The 14,065-nt window shown below is 43.6% G+C and overlaps 1 protein-coding gene across 1 annotated transcript in view; it reads right to left on the minus strand.

The window, feature by feature from the left end:
* The window catches only part of HCRTR2 (hypocretin receptor 2), a 365,252-nt gene extending 352,979 nt beyond the window's left edge, over positions 1-12,273 (minus strand). Inside the window, exon 1 of the mRNA XM_029595696.1 lies at positions 12,051-12,273. The gene's annotated coding sequence lies outside the window, so the exon portion shown is untranslated. The remainder of the gene's footprint in view (positions 1-12,050) is intronic.
* Positions 12,274-14,065: the final 1,792 nt, after the last annotated feature.

Raw genomic sequence — 14,065 nt, forward strand, 5'->3', positions numbered from 1 at the left:
CAGGGCCCTGCGCGCCGGTGCGCCTATGTTCAATAGGCCTACCGGCACGCGCAGACTCCGGGACTCGCGTAAGTCCCGGGGTTTGGCGCGGTGTTTTGGGGGCGTGTCAGCAGCGTTTGGGGGGCGGGCCCGGGGGCGTGGCCGCACCCTCCGTACCCGCCCCCAGGTCACGTCCCGGCGCGCTAGCGGCCCGCTGGCGCGCGGGGATTTACGTCTCCCTCCGGGAGGCGTAAATCCCCCGACAAAGGTAAGGGGGGGGGTTTAGACAGGGCCGGGCGGGTGGGTTAGGTAGGGGAAGGGAGGGGAGGGCAAAAGAAAGTTCCCTCCGAGGCCGCTCCGATTTCGGAGCAGCCTCGGAGGGAACGGGGGTAGGCTGCGCGGCTCGGCGCGCGCCAGCTATACAGAATCGATAGCCTTGCGCGCGCCGATCCAGGATTTTAGCGGCTACACGTGTATCTACTAAAATCCCGCGTACTTTTGCTTGCGCCTGATGCGCCAGCAAAAGTACGCCAATTCGCGCGGGTTGAAAATCTACCCCTATATGATCAGTGGATTTGTCTGCTGTATATATCATGATACTGTAGTGGGACCTATGGTCTTCAAATAGAGGGCATGCCTTCCTAGTTGTAGACAGGTATACAGTATTTATTTTGTTGCTTCCATATCTGTATGGACACATAACCTAGTGCTGTCCACATTCCTCTCACCTCAACCCCAACTAAATCTACAGTTCATAGGCACATTTCCTATTCCACCTATAACTTAAATCTGAGAGCTGAGCTTTCAGTGCGCCATATCTTGAGGCAATAAGCAACACTTTGAAAGAGTGTATGCAGATAGTTGGTGCCCTTAGCAGCTAGGCAGGCTGAGTAACAGTTTGTACTTCTAGGGAATATATTTTTGGAAGAGGTATACTTCTGAGATTTTCACTGGAGTATCAGGAGTTGCTGAAAAAGGACTTGGGGACCTGTACTGACTATTAACATTGAAATTCCTGAGATACATACACACCTATGAATTGAAACTAAAACATGTTCCATTTTAATTGTTACAAGGGGCCGACAGGAAGAACAGGCAGGGCCAACTAGGGTGCAAAGGGATTGTTGCCGCAAAGGCATTGTTATCACATATGCCAGCTGCCAGACACATCATCGTCAGAGGAGGAGGATCTGCAAGAAGGGCCACCAATGGGTAACTGCAGTAACATACATTTGGCAAGCCAGAGGAGGAAGAGCAGTGAGCTGGACTGGATTTTTCTACAGAGGAGGAAGGTGCTGAATACCACAGGTGGAGGTCAGGCTAGCCGAGTATTTCCTCATCTAAATGAATGGTCATATCCTGGAGGAGGTTGTTGCACTGCAGCCAGAGCTCCATGACCTCCAGGTGGCTAAATGTCAGGAAGGACAGGCTCTAAGGGAGAAAATCCAGGGCCTTCAAGAGGAAATGCATGAGCAGACAGCTGTCTGGCGGGAGCTGCTCCAATGAATGTTCCCTTGGCAGCCGCAGCCACTGCCAGCAACACCAGATCCACTTTTCCAACGTGGCAGACCCTCCTGCAGCCACCTTCCACAGGAGTCAGGTCCTGCATCCTCTGAAACCATGGATCAGCCCAAACCCAGGCTGAAGAATATGTCTGATTAAGATAACCAAGAATACCCAGACTCCTCTGCTGTACTGGCCTGTCAGAGGTGAATGAACTTTGAGAGACTTTCTGACTATCACAGATTCAAAGGATGCAGAAGATTTTGGGAAACTTGTAAGCTCTGCAAAGCCTATAATTACAAGCCAGGAAGGCATCAATGACAACATTTACTTCACAATGCAGAGAAATTGAGTCTTGGATGCAAGCTTTTATCTTGCAGATGCTGGTTTCAATGACCTGAAACCAATTTGAATGAATCCTGGTGCCAAGAAGTGGAATCCAAGTCTAGCTCTATTCAAAACCCAGACTACAAGTTATTTACATAAACAGAGAAGAACAAAAGAAGACAAGAAGAATACAGTGCATCAAAGCCAGCATGATACAGGAACTTGTTTACAGTGGGAGGAGAAACAGGGTTAGAAGAATTCTTAGTTGAGGGAGGTCCTCACAAGCATTTCCTATACAGGATAGATTGTCATGACAACAGTATCATGTGTTTGTGGGCGGTTACACTTTTCTGGAAGTTTCGGCAATACTGTGTTTTAATTATAAAAGAAGGCTCTCTTCCTGTGTGGGATGAGATGCAAGTTATTACAGATAGAGGGCAGTTATATTGCATCTCACAGGAACATTTGACTTTTCATGAAGCCAAATAAACTAAATTTGAAAACCTCTTGTTGATTTGAAATGTTCTTGTTGCCCTAAAGCTTTGAGTCCAGCAAAAATTATACAAGGCCCAATGCTGTGGCCTGGCCGGAGTATGTGTCCCATTGCCAGAGCCTCAGCCTGGACCCCAGCCCAATGCCAGTGCCTCGACCTAGTTTAAGGCCAATCTTAGAGCCTAGGCCTTGAAGCATGTCCATCAACCTCTTCTTTCTTCTTCGTCATTGCTGTACATCAAAATGGCACCATCTGCTGAGGTAAATGCACAGAGTTAATTAACTCTGGTGTTACCTCAGCAGTGCCAAAGAGTGCCTTCTGCAGTTTTTAGGATGTAATATTTACAAGCAACATATGAAGGTGTGCTAGAAAAATGTTCTTAACCAGGCCAGTGGAGCCTAAAACAATTGAGACTTTATCTTTCTATCACATTTTCTTGGTCTTTGATTGCTTTTCTTTAAGGATCCAAACACTCTCCCTACAATCCACAGACTAATCACTGACATTGACACCTCTACCAGCAATGCCATTTTTGTATTTTTCTCCTTTACCACAAATATCTGGTTTTGTCGCATCAAATTTTTTATCGATTGGAATTTGAATGACCCAGCTGATCACAACTTCAACATTCTCTTCAGTTCTATTAGAGTTGTGGTCCCAGTGTTTGTCTGGTACAGTGATGTTATAATGTTTACACTGTATCCAATGGATAAGCCATGACATCTTGTTGTGCCTTTCTGTATATATGTCTTCTGTTACCAGCATTTCATATGTGCTGATATTATAGCGATGAGATGTGTAACTATTTTCAGTTCTATTTTACAATATAAGCATTTATCTGTTTTACTATGCTGGCTGTGAACCATCTTCTCTGTAGTCTACTATCCTGGGCAGCAATCATCAATCTTTCATCTTTAGATCTAAGTTCACTGCTCATTTACCAATACTGTGTCAAATTTTGATCAATATGGGATTTCTGAAGTAACTCTTTGAACTTCCCACTGTATATGTGCTTTTCCTTACTTGCTGGTCTGATTTTAAGAGTTTTTTCCTATCATTTTGCAAATTCTGTTGCCTCTTTCCTCTTGTGTGCTGGTAGATTGTCTCTCTTTCCTTCTATTTGCCATAGTGATTGTCCAAGCATAAGAATGGAGACTGATAATGGCCGTTCGCTTTCATACTTCCGTACTTTTAGGGCATTTGGATCCACTGATGCTATTACGTATGCCTGAAGGCCTATGATGGTAGCTTTATATGTGTAATCTATTTCTATAAGAGCTTCAGATCTAGGGGTGTAAATCATGGCATACACTTGTTCCTATAGATTTGCTGATGGGTGTAGATGAGCTTTATTGTTCTTAAAACCAATGTTTTAAGATCTTTATGGGGCCAGTCTACTATTCTAAAGCTTTTTGAGAGTATAGGGATTACAAGCAATTTCATTTTGTGCTAATAAAGCACTTTTCGGTATCTTTTTCAGCCTCTTGCAGTACTGATCTTCTCACAATTATTTGCTTTTCACTCATTGATTTCTCCCAAATTGTTCCATCTTCTTTTACTCATAGATATTTATATACAACATTGTAGCCTTCAGTCTGAGAGATGTTTTCAGTTTTCCTCTAAGGAAAGCTGCTTTATCACATTTGTTCAGGACTAACGGCATCCTGATATTATCTGAGAATGTCTACACTACTCAGAGTTGTTCTGCTTAGTGATCATTACAGGAATAATACAGTTTCAAGTCATCTACTACAGTAAGTGAGATGTTATCAGCTGGACATTAGTTAAGGCAAATTCCATAACCTAAGGAGTTAATAGGAGTGCTCAGTGAATTTAGTACCATACAAAACAAAAGTGGTGACAGGGGAGCTCCCTGAAACAGTCCCTACTGGATCTTGATAATAATGACACATTGCCCATCTTCATAATTCAGATGGAATGTAGTCCCACATTTACACGGTGAAGTTGATGCACTCAGTCATTCCAGTATTCACTTTGTACATTTCAAGGCTATTTATTAACCAAGAGGGTGAGATGCTATCAGAAGCTTTCTTATAGTCAGCCTATGTTATACTGAGGTTTCAGTTTTTCACAGAGCTGGCCATGATGGCTTTATTCAGCATCAACTGATCATTGGTTCCATATACTCCTTTTATTACCCTTTTGTTCTGTCACCAAGATCTCAATATGATCATATTTTATCTGTTTGTATTGCAATAAAAAGCATATATATTGTAAGCAGGAAAGTTATTATTTCACCACTTTTGGGGACATTCTTTAGGTCTTCCTTTGGGAGGAGGAGCGATTATGGAGAGTGTCAGTTGCTGGATCAGCTAGAAGTAAGGGGATGTTTCTCAAGTAACTGAGGAGTCCACATGGCAAAATGACATTGGTCAGTGTTTCCTGTAAGCTAGTGTGTATCCTGGCAAACATAGGTTGTGAAACAAGTACACATGGAAAAACAGCACACTCAAGAAAAGGAAAATAAAACAGTATTTCAAGAACATTGCACACTGTATTGCGCACATAGCCCACAAAAAAATTTGGGGGAGCATCAGACCTTGAACTGACCAACAGAAACAATATCACCAAGGTTATAGTAGGTATGAAAACATGAGGTCAACTGATCACCATAGCAGACTGTTCAATTTAAACACTCAATCAAACCCAATCTATACTAGAACAAGTGTCTTATACTTCAGAAGGTCTAACCCAATTTATAATTGCTTTTCCAACTTCTTGATTAAATAGTTTGATCACCAGTTTTCTGTATGAAACAGTGTCAAAACCTTTACTGAAATCCAGATAGGCCAGGATCTACTAGAGGTGTGTATGGAAAAAACTTTAGTTAATTTCTAATTTTTGGTTTGGTTTCAGTTTCCTGTTTGCTTGGATCAGAATCTTGTTTCATTCAGGTCATTTCTTTCCATTAAAGTCAATGGGGGAACCAATGCATCCTATTTTTGACTCTAATTTTGGAGTTTTTCAACCAAGTTTTTCTTAAATTTACTGGCAGACTTCAGCAGCAAAAGCAACAGCACCCTAAGAAACCAAGAGTAGCATGAACACCCATGGCACAAAATAGGAGTAAAGAACACAATGGTGGGATGCACATCCCAAGCCACTTTGAAAGAAAGGCAATGGGCACCAACAGCTTCCAGAGGCCCTGCACCCTTTGAGGTAGAAGAGGACTGGAAGGCTCATCTGCATACTGCTCCCAGCATCCCCCGGGAGAGGAGTCCAGAGGTCACCACAAGTGTTCCAGGGATTGAATTCCACAGCCCCAGTTTCCAGAGGCCCTGCACCCTTTGCAGTAGAAGAGGACTGGAAGCGTGCGCATAACGGAGTGTGAATCTCAAACCCTTCAATTAATTGAGTGAAGATCAATTTAATGGTGGTTAAAGAGGATTAGTAAGTATAGCTTTGGGAAATCTTTGGACTAATAAAATTTGGAGAAAGGTGAAATAGTGGGATATATTCTTAGAGTTTGTGTGTGTCTGAGGTATTAAGCAAGCCAGAGATAGTTAATTCTAGTGTCGATAGTCATTACCCCTGCCACTCTGACCTTAAGGAGGGGACCTTAAAGGAGGCAATACTGTTATGTTGGCTGGCTGTGGAGCCCATGTCCGGCCTCTCTCACCCAGCATCACACCACCACAGCGGGAGCAGGTCCGGGCTCCCTGGCAGTGATGGGGAAGAGCTGTTAATGTTGCCCTCTGTTTCCATAGCCCTGTGTGCCACTACTGCTTCTCGCAGCACAGGCTGCCAACTGCAGCATCCTTGTTCTTCATGGCGGAGATGCTGCCGCTGTCTGCTTCATGCATGCCAGCCCCTAGGCACGCGCATGCGCCTCCCTTGGTTATTTAAAGGGTTCGCGGCAGGGAAGGGCAGCCAGCCCTCCCTGATGATGTCATCATCCTGGGATTATTTAAGGCAAGTTCTGCCTTATAGAGCTTGCCTTGGCAAAGTCCCCTTGCTGCATTCGAGCTGCTCTTGGTTCCAGTTTCCATTCTCCATGTTCCTGTTCCTGACTCCTTGTTCCTGACTCCATGCTCCTAACTCCGTCCCCTTGGATCGTCTTCTGGCTCTTGACCCCTGGTACATTTTCCAATCTCCGCTTGCCTGCCACCTGCCCTTACCTCTGGAATGTCGTTTTGGACTTTGCTTGCCTGCCGCCTGCCCTGATCTCTGGAACATTGCCCAGACTCTGCTTGACTTTGTCTTCTCCTCTTGCCGTGGGATTCCTCTTCATCGGAGCTCTGCACCTAAGTCCAGCCAGCCCCGGCACTCAAGAGTTCAACCTGTGGGGAATGAGGGCTGGTTCTCCCCTGCCAACCTCGTCTCTGTCCAAGGGTTCACACCGTAAAAAGAAATATATTCAGTTGGATTAAAAAAGAATGTTAAACAAAATTATCAAAAATTATCAATTTATTGAAACAATTTAAATTAGAAAAAAATAGCAATTTGTGAATGCTTTGTGCTTATACTATGAATTAGCCATACTTACACAGTGCTTCTCTATTTTTTATAGAACTCACTGATCCTGTTGAGAACAGGTTCTCCTAACTCTATGATAAACCAATCAGATAAGTATATTTTGTTATTATCTGTAGTAGAGATGTGAATCGTGTCCTCGATCATCTTAACGATCGATTTCGGCTGGGAGGGGGAGGGAATCGTATTGTTGCCATTTGGGTGTGTAAAGTATCATGAAAATCGTTAAAATCGTGAGCCGGCACACTAAAACCCCCTAAAACCCACCCCCGACCCTTTAAATTAAATCCCCCACCCTCCCGAACCCCCCCCCCAAATGCTTTAAATTACCCTGGGGTCCAGCGGCGGTCCGTAGCTAAATCGGGGGAAGGGGGAGGGCAGGAAAACCGGCACACTAAAACCCCCTAAAACCCACCCCCGACCCTTTAAATTAAATTCCCCCCCCCAAATGCCTTAAATTACCCTGGGGTAGAGCGGCGGTCCGAAACGGCCTCCTGCTATTGAATCGCGTCGTCTTCAGCCGGCGCCATTTTGCAAAATGGCTGCCGCAAAATGGCGGCGGCCATAGACCAACATGATTCGACTGCTGGAGGTCGTTCCGGACCCCCGCTGGACTTTTGGCAAGTCTTGTGGGGGTCAGGAGGCCCCCCCAAGCTGGCCAAAAGTTCCTGGGAGTCCAGCGGGGGTCCGTGAGCGATTTCTTGCCGCAAATCGTTTTCCGTACGGATAATGGCGCCGGCAGGAGATCGACCGCAGGAGGTCGTTCAGCGGGGGTCAGGAACCCTCGCTGAACGACCTCCTGCAGTCGATCTCCTGCCGGTGCGTATGGCCGGCGCCATTATCCGTACGGAAAACGATTCGCGGCAGGAAATCGCTCACGGACCCCCGCTGGACTCCCAGGAACTTTTGGCCAGCTTGGGGGGGCCTCCTGACCCCCACAAGACTTGCCAAAAGTCCAGCGGGGGTCCGGAACGACCTCCAGCAGTCGAATCGTGTTGGTCTATGGCCGCCGCCATTTTGCGGCGGCCATTTTGCAAAATGGCACCAGCTGAAGACGACGCGATTCAATAGCAGGAGGCCGTTTCGGACCGCCGCTCTACCCCTGGGTAATTTAAGGCATTTGGGGGGGTTCGGGAGGGTGGGGGATTTAATTTAAAGGGTCAGGGGTGGGTTTTAGGGGGTTTTAGTGTGCCGGTTTTCCTGCCCTCCCCCTCCCCCCGATTTAGCTACGGACCGCCGCTGGACCCCAGGGTAATTTAAGGCATTTCGGGGGGGGGGGGTTCGGGAGGGTGGGGGATTTAATTTAAAGGGTTGGGGTGGGTTTTAGGGGGTTTTAATGTGCCGGTTTTCCTGCCCTCCCCCTTCCCCCGATTTACGATTTTTTGACGATAAATCGGGGGAATTGGTATTGTATCGTGGCCCTAACGGTTTTTGACGATTTAAAATATATCGGACGATATTTTAAATCGTCAAAAAACGATTCACATCCCTTATCTGTAGTATGTTCTCTATAAAGAATATATTAATGAACATTATGTAAAGAAATGTGAGCCTTTGTGCTTCAATTATGTTTTCAGGTACAGCAGGACAAGATCACCATTCCCAGGTTGCAGGGAGGTAAAGGAAAGGTGTTTTTTTTTCTTGTCTGTCTCTGTATGTTTATGTTTAATCTTTTCTTTTCTCACTGGCCCTTTCCGTGTACTTTCTAGTCTCCATATGTTATAAATTTACAGTATTGTGTGCTCTTTTCTTATATCTTTGACACAATTGTTTATATTTATTCCTTTAATGTCTCTTTCTCTGTAATGCTTAGTTTCATCTAGCAAGACATTTGTAATGAGTGTACACTTAACTTGAACATAGTGGAAAGCAATCTCATCCCTTCTTCTGCTGTTAGCATGCATAGCTTGGCAGATCACTGTTGGTGAATGTGTCTAGAATGATTAGAAGGGCTCTGATTGGCACTTCCTGAAGAACTGCAACCAACCAGTCTGTTTTGAGAGCATTGTCTCCTGACTTGAGCTGAATTGCCATTCTATTGTATAATTAAAACAATACTGTTCCTTCACTACTCTGAACCCCCTTCTCTGCCCATAGTGTACTATATATGTTCCCTTATGCACAGATTTTAAAAGCCTGGCACACATAAAAACCGGGGGATACATGCATGGCTGGGCCATGCATTCCCCGAGCGCATTTTAGAAATGGCCTGGCCACACGTGTATATCCCAGTACAAGCAGATGTCCCTACATGTAGCCAGATAAATTTAGGTGAGTATTATCAGTATTTTAGCTGGATAACTTGTCTGCTCATTAGCTTAGTAAATATTGGCCTCCTACTTGTTAAAATCAAAATATGTGTAAGTTTCAACTTCACCCTAGCTCCATTTGCCAGACTGCTTCTTTCCAGTTCTTGTAAAAGAATGCACAAAACTGGGTTATGCATACACTTTATGTATACTGAGCTCTATGCTATTTTCTAACAGCCATTAAGGTACATAAAACAGGGTTTTGTGCATATAAATGACTTTGAAAATCAACATAGTGTTTCATCAAATGCTGTTGGGTTGTTGTTTTTTTTTTTTTTTGGTTTTTTTTTTTAAATGCCTTGACACATCCTTCACGTTTTAGAATAAAATCTAAAATGGATAAATCGGTTTCTATAGCAACAGAAATTATATTGAACTACAGTCTTTAGAACAGTTCTTGTTAATGTAAACCTATATCCCATTCTTTTTCAGTATTTTATGATTTTATTCTTGAAAAATATATGCATACTATAGTTGCATAGTAGAACTAGGAAACTTCTATAAAATTGGTACCTTGACTCGTGATTTTCCAAAGTGATATAGGTATAGATATAGGCATATGTGTGTGTGTATGTGTGTATCAATATATAAAGTACTCAAAAAATACAAACACTGTAAACCAATCACAGTATAGCACTCATGCTTAATATTAAAAAAACAATGAATGATATAGAAAGAAAATCTTTTATTCAATACTTAAATGCAAAGTTTCCTGAAAATCTGTACTTTGTGGGAGGAAAGAAACTGAACAACGCATCTTTCACCACTAATTTGAGACAGTATGAACCATAGTTGGGTACCGTCAGAAGGTTAAAAGCAGGTTGTTCTCTGGTGTCTCTTCTACTGATTTAACACAAGGATTCTTCAATTCTAATTATCTATCTCAGGAGATATGAACAGTGAGGACTTGATTAACCGTGTTTTTCCAATCTAAATGATAATTTGTTGGAAGTTAATCACATATACCTTTTTCTCTTTTTATTAAGCTACATATTTAAGTGAGCAAGAAAATTCCCTTGAAGAAGCCAAATGGTGAAACGAGGATCCTTGCAGGGGACCTCTACAAAAAAAGGATAGCATTGCACCATGCTATGCTACCTGTGTGCATATTTGTGCTTTTCTGGTCTATTTCTATGCTTTGTGATCTTTGTTTTTTATTGTAATACAGGTTGGGTGTGGGATTGGCCTTCAAAAAGACAAAAGTAACCTGAATTACAATTGCAATATAGTAAATCTCCCACACCAATACAACACTAACCGCCAGCACTCAAACATTAATAAGTCTACCAATGAAAAGACAGCATTGCAAATATTACACCAGGCCCTAAAATACCAATACAGCTCTTATTAGGAAAATAGAACAAGCCAGGCTGCTATAGATTCCTACACAGAAACTACACGCTAGCACAGGGGTGGGCAATTCCAGTCCTTGAGGGCCACAAACCTGTCGAGGTTTTAGGATATCCTAATGAATATGCATGGCATAGATTTGCATACAACTGAGGCAGAGTGCATGCAAATCTCTCTCATGCATATTCATTAGGGATATCCTGAAAACCAGACTGGTTTGTGGCCCTCGAGGACCGGAACTGCCCACCCCTGCGCTAGCAGAACACCTCACCTCATTCACACATGCAGAACAGAGACAGAGCTTCACCAAATACAAGAGACCATAAATAAAAGTGTGCAGACAAAAATTGAACTGGAAACTGCAACAACCACTGCAACTCTGTATGCAGTGTAACAATGAAAAAAGAGAAATATAACCATTCCTTGTATAACATCAAAACAATAACATTCAGAAATATAACACATCATAATAGTAAAACCATACTAATACAAAGAATATATATTTCAAAACAGCTGATGAATGGAACATTCAATAATTTAAAATGCATATAAAAATTAAAAACACTTCCAAGCATTAATAAAATATTTAAAAACAGTAGAAACATAATAAAATATCAAATAAATAAAATTAATAAGCATAAATAAATGTCCCCTGCTCTCCATATCATGGAACTTTTGATTTTTCAGTCACCCTGTCATGGATTGATTTGTGTGTGTGTGTGATGGTGAAGGGGGCCCGCACACATTTTCTTTTCTTTTTCTCATTTGCACACTCTCTAACACATAAATGCGTGTACACACACATGACCGGGCCTTGCACGTACCACGAGCATTTTAAAACAAGTCCGGCCACGTGCGTAAACCTCGGTACGAACAGAAGTGCCGGGCTCTGAAAAATAGGTGAGCCAGGGGAGGGGAGGGGCGGGGAAGGAAGGCTTAGGCCAGCCAGGGCAGCGACCATTAGCCGCTGTCCCGGGGAAGCATGCACCAGCAGCTGGCAGACGTGCAGAAACTATTTCTGCTCCGGGGGGGAGCAGTAAGTGGTAAAATAAAAATAATTCAGGTAGCTAGGTAGGGGTTAGGGGGTCAGGGTGGAGAGGAGAAAGGGAAGAAAAGTTAGACAGGGAGGTAGGGAAGTTCCCTCCCAGTCCACTCCTTAATTGGAGTGGACCGGGAGGGAACTGGGGGAGGTCTGATTGTGTCGCTGCACGTAGGTGACAAAATACCCCCTGCGCACGCGAGTTGCAGGTCGCCCACACATGCACGTGCAGATTTTAAAATCCGGTTACGTGTGTGCTACCATTGGATTTTATACCATGCACACGCCGGTTCGCGCATGTTATAAAATCAGCGCGTCCATGTGCACACACTCGGAACCGCGCGCACTTGGATGTGCGTGCTCCTTTTAAAATCAACCCTATAGTGTACAATATACCAAGCAGCATAGATTCCTGTCATCAGCTATTAAAAATGTATGTAAATAAACATTGAGGCACCTTGATTACTATTAACAGGGACACTCTTCTATCAGGAAAAGCACACCAGGATGCAATATATGCTATAAAGAAAACAGAAATGCAGAAAAGGAAACTTACTTTGTGTCACTTCAGAGTGTAAGGTATCATGCAGACTCAGGCCAGAAACAGTGGCTTCATCCAACATAGACAGCACATTACGCTTGAAGCCAGGTAGACTCAGCATCTTTGGCCTTTACCTGCTTGCGAAGGTCTTCCTACTTTTTCCGCAGGTCCTCTATATCTCTCTTGTAGAAGATGGCATTGAGCCTGTAAGCCATGGCTTGCCACAGTTTTTGCTTCAGATACTTTTACAGATACTAGCTCTGAAAGAAGATTTTGTGCCTTGAGCACTTCAATCACAATGATGGATGCTTCTTCGGGTAAAAGATTGGGCTTAGTGAATTAAGTACACCTTTAGGAAGCTATCGTTTACATACTCGTCAGAGACATATGCACTGATAGAAAATGCATGCTGCTGCACATAAAGTGAAGACAACAATATGCACATGTTGGAAATTATATGGCACAATAAATCTATGCACATACTTTTATGAAATAGGCAAGCAATCTGTGTGCAGCATCTGCACAAACATATTTTTTATGTATTTATGCGTGCATATGCCACTCCTAGGTGCATATATTTCTTACTGTTCTCCGATGTGCCTTACATTGTGGCCGATGCTATTAAAATACGCTGAAAGCGGGCGCTGTGTTCAGTTCCCGCTTTCCAAACACACCGCCAGGCACCCCCTCCTGAGGGCACCATGTAATATTTAAATTAGAGGTCGCATTGTCAAGAGGCGCTAGGTTGACAATGGGAGCCCATGAGCAGTCGGCTGTCTGCCGATTTAGAAAACAGATGCCAAATTTATTGGCATCGTGTTTTCCTAATCGGTGCACAGCCAGGTGTTCAGTAAACAGATGCTTGTTAACTGTGCGTCCGTTTCCTGAACCCGTCCGCCAGCACTTTTTTTAAAACTTTTTTTTTACCTTGTTTTAAGATTTTGTTCCTCCTACTTAATATTGCAATGATTTTAAGTAGAAGGAGGAACAGAAAAGCAGTATTTTCTGCTTTACTGTACAACTTTTGAGAGTGCTCAGCAATTAACACCTGTTCTAGGCAGGCGTTAATTTTTGAGCGTAAAATTGTGCATTTTAGACGCACTTTTTTTTTTTTTTTTTTTTGCATTGCAGGCGATTTTCTAATTTTTGGGTGATTTGCATGTGATGAGTGCTGTTAGTTTCGCTGCATATTGGACGCGCGTTGTGTAGGCACTAATCCCCTTATTGCATAAGGGGATTAGGTAGTGCCTATACAACCCGTATCCAACTGTTGGTTAAACAATGCGTTCGGCTGAGTGCACTGTATTGAATCAGATCCATTGTTTTTCCACAGTTACCGATTTCATATGATGTGTTCAGTATTCCTTTTTCTAATAATAGCTTTACATATTTAGAATGTTTAGATTACTTACCTGATAATCTCCTTTTCCTTAGTGTAGACAGATGGACTCAGTACGAATGGGATAGTATCCACGTGCTAGCAGTTGGAGACGGATCTGACGTCAGTACGGGGGCGTATATAGCCCCACAGGAAGCGCAGCGACTCAGTAATCTTCCTTGCAAAAGCTGTTATGGATGTGTGTACTGACGCTCAGTGAAAAGTGAAAAGTGAAAACAGGATTCCCCTGACCGATTGACAGTGGCTGGAGACCGCCAGCATTCCCAACCGGAAGGCGTTGACACCTGGTAGAGTGCACGCTCTCATGTAAACAAAGGCATGGCTTACCTGGAATCGGTGAAACTCATGCCCACAGGCAGCGGGGCGGGATGCTGAGTCCATCTGTCTACACTAAGGAAAAGAAGATTAACAGGTAAGTAATCTAAACATTTCCTGGTGTGTAGCCAAATGGACTCAGTACGAATGGGATGTACAAAAGCTTTACCTCCCACCTGGGCGGGAGGCTGCCTGAGGACCATGTAATACCGCCCTCGCAAATGCTGAGTCCTCCCAGGCCTGGACGTCCAGACGGTAGAACCTGGAAAAGGTATGGAGGGAGGACCACGTCGCTGCTTTACAGATGTCTGCCGGA

Source organism: Rhinatrema bivittatum, chromosome 3, assembly GCF_901001135.1.
Source record: "Rhinatrema bivittatum chromosome 3, aRhiBiv1.1, whole genome shotgun sequence".
Classification (NCBI taxonomy): Eukaryota; Metazoa; Chordata; class Amphibia; order Gymnophiona; family Rhinatrematidae; genus Rhinatrema; species Rhinatrema bivittatum.